Source organism: Danio aesculapii, unplaced genomic scaffold (genome assembly GCF_903798145.1).
Source record: "Danio aesculapii unplaced genomic scaffold, fDanAes4.1, whole genome shotgun sequence".
Lineage (NCBI taxonomy): Eukaryota > Metazoa > Chordata > Actinopteri > Cypriniformes > Danionidae > Danio > Danio aesculapii.
The window spans coordinates 9,653-12,729 of NW_026613837.1; the positions used below are offsets into that span (position 1 = coordinate 9,653).

Genomic DNA, 3,077 nt, shown 5'->3' on the forward strand with positions numbered 1-3,077 from the left:
AACCCAGATGGGACTTGAACCCACAATCCCCAGCTTCAAAGGTTGATGCCTTATCCATTAGGCCACTGGGTCAACATTAGCCTTTGTCATATCTGATGTATGGCTCAGGACGTTCTTGTAACTCAGAAAAACAGTACTTTAGGATCCCTATGCCATATTGCATTCAGACGATCTGATGTGTACACCTAATGACAAAACAGCTTCTCTGAGGAGTTTTCCATTGTCATGTCTTTTTGACCTAAGGGTATGAACCTAGCTTTTTAAAGATAACACTGGATTGTCTTGCACAGTCAACTTAAAAGGAACTGCATCAAAGACAACCCAGTTGGTACTTTACAATCCCCAGCTTCGAAGGCTGGTGCCTTATCCATTAGGCCACTGGGCTGTTATTACCTGTGAACTGTAATATGCCTCCAGGGAGTTGCTGACACACATAACAAAAACAACATGAACAAAGAGTAGATTGGATCGGTCTCACAGAATTCTTTGTGGCACTGCAGGTTGCTTCTACAGGGCTTGTTGGTCTAGGGCAGGGGTGTCAACCTCAAATTCACAGAGGGCCAAAATTAAAAAAAAGAACATTGTCGAGGGCCAGACAAATTTTTATTTTTTAATTTATTTATGTTTTTATTATCTTTAAGATACAGCAAACTACTGTATTAACCATCTTAATATATTACAATTTTTGCTTAAATACTGAAACCAGAACAGATTTAAGAAAATAATAAAATAAAAACTGAAAAAAATATCAGGCTTATATCTTTAACTTTATTCATTTTAATTGTAACCTAAATCTTTTCATCACAGACCATCAAGGCCAACACCTAAAAAAATATCTCTTTCAACTTTGAACAGACCATGCCATCAGTAAATAAAATAATATTTATCCATTTTAGTTTTTTTCACTGTTCATTTACTCTGATGATGCACATGGGTCCAAGCCAGATACTTGGCACCGCTTTTTACATGCAAGTGCATCAATTTCTGGAGTCAGGCTCTGCGCAGAGGAAATCCTCAGAACTGAATGAAGGTGTTCATCGGTGAGATGACTCCTATGTGGTGTTTTGTTCATCTTCATCAACGAAAACCCTTGAAGCTTCAGATTGAGCGCGTCCAGATGATTCATGATGTCACATAGAAATGCAAGCTCACATTGAAACTTTTCATCCAAGAAAAGACAAATTTCCTCACGCAGCTTAAAACACCTGTTTGCAACTTTTCCTCAGCTCAGCCACCTCAAATCTGTGTGATAGGGCATGTCGCTATGATCGGCACCCAACTCCTCAAGGAAAGACTTGAACTGACGGTGATTCAAACCTTTTGCTTTTATGAAGTTGACAACTTGCGTTACAGTGTTCATAATGTGATCCATTTTCAAGGCTTTTCCACACAAAGCCTCTTGGTGTATGATGCAGTGGTAAACTGTAAGCTCACCTGCCTGCCTTTCCCGCATCTTGTCTCGCATCCTGCCGACCAATCCACTCTTTTGACCACACATCGCCGGTGCTCCGTCAGTGGTCAGTCCCACAAGCTTATCCCAAGGCAGCTTCATTTCATCGATACATTTGGATACCTCCTCAAAGATGTCTTTTCCTGTCGTTGTGCCATGCATGGATTTTAGTCCTAAAAGTTCCTCTGTGACACAAAGATTCTTGTCCACTCCAAGAATAAAAATTGACAGCTGGGCTGTATCAAAAGTATCGCTGCTCTCGTCCACAGCAAGTGAGTATGCAACAAAATCTTCTCCCTTTCTCGTCAGCTGTTCTTGTAGATTGGTGGCAAGTTCACATGCACGCTCAGCTACAGTATTTCTGCTCAGGCTAACATTCAAAAACATTCAAACTCTCCCTCATTAAAGGGCCGGGCTGATTTGGCAATCTCCTGCGCCACAATAAAGCTAGCCTTTACTGCAGCCTCACTTACTACAACTGCAGCCTTACTGCAACTCACTCATGAAAACTGGTTTATAAAATCACACCCCACAGCCCACACACACAAAAACTGTGAGAAAGGCAAACTCAATGTTTTTATGTTAATATCCCTTGCACGTGTAACATGTTTACAAAATTCACGTACCTCTATGCTGCTACTTTGCACTTTTGCCATACTGCACCCAATTGCACTACAATAAATACCTCAACTTGGTCATATTCAGGAACAATAGGATATATGGTAATTGTTCATAGTTTATTATTGTCTATTTACTTAATTTATCTTGTACTATATTAGTTAAATGTTTAGTTTATGTCTAGAGTGTGTCATGTTTTGTTTTTTAAATTGCACATTGGAGTATGGGAGAAACGCAATTTCAGTCTGCTGTGTAATGTACTGTTGCATGGTTTGATTGACAATAAAGTTGACTTGACTTGACTTTGGGATTTTGCTTTGGTGAACATAGTTTGCCGTGACATCAGACCTTTTTTAATCTCTTCCACCTTCTTAAGTCTCTCATTTGCGTTCAGATCCTTATACTTGTTATGGTGTCTCGTTTCATAGTGTCGTCATATGTTATACTCTTTTGACACAGACACGTTGGCACCACATACAAGACAGATGGGTTTGTCCTTTACCATGGTGAACCTGTAGTCTGTCTCCCATCTATCTTGAAAGCTTCTGTTTTCTATTTTTCGTTTTGCCATTTTTCGGGAGGTTGGATTTGAGCGTGTGCTTCGTAGCAGCTTTGCTAATGAGCATCAACACAAGAGGTGAGTGTTTTCGGGCTCCGGAGTCTGGTGCCAACGCCGTGACGACATCTGGGCGCGGCCAATAGGAGAGAAGCTGATTTTTAGGTCGGACGGAGTTCCCGATGCGGAGCAGTAAGCCCGCTGCTAAGCTAAGCTAAGCGATAGAGCAGAGTTTTCTCCGTGGTGTCCCTTTAATAAAGTTTAATACGTAGTGTCGCGGACGGCAGTGCCCCTTCTATTGCTTAGCAGCAGCTATTCTTAGCTTCCTGCTCCACATCGGGAACTCCCGACACCGGCTGCTTTCATATGGGCCGCCCGTAGATGTCGTCACAACGTTTTGACGCTCGAATTAAAAATATTTTAAATCGGGAGTCAAACGCCACCCTTGCGCGA

General features: G+C 41.5%; 1 pseudogene; it reads right to left on the reverse strand.

Annotated features, from left to right (window-relative positions):
- Positions 1 to 913: 913 nt before the first annotated feature.
- Positions 914 to 2,639, reverse strand: LOC130220451 (general transcription factor II-I repeat domain-containing protein 2A-like; annotated as a pseudogene).
- Positions 2,640 to 3,077: the final 438 nt, after the last annotated feature.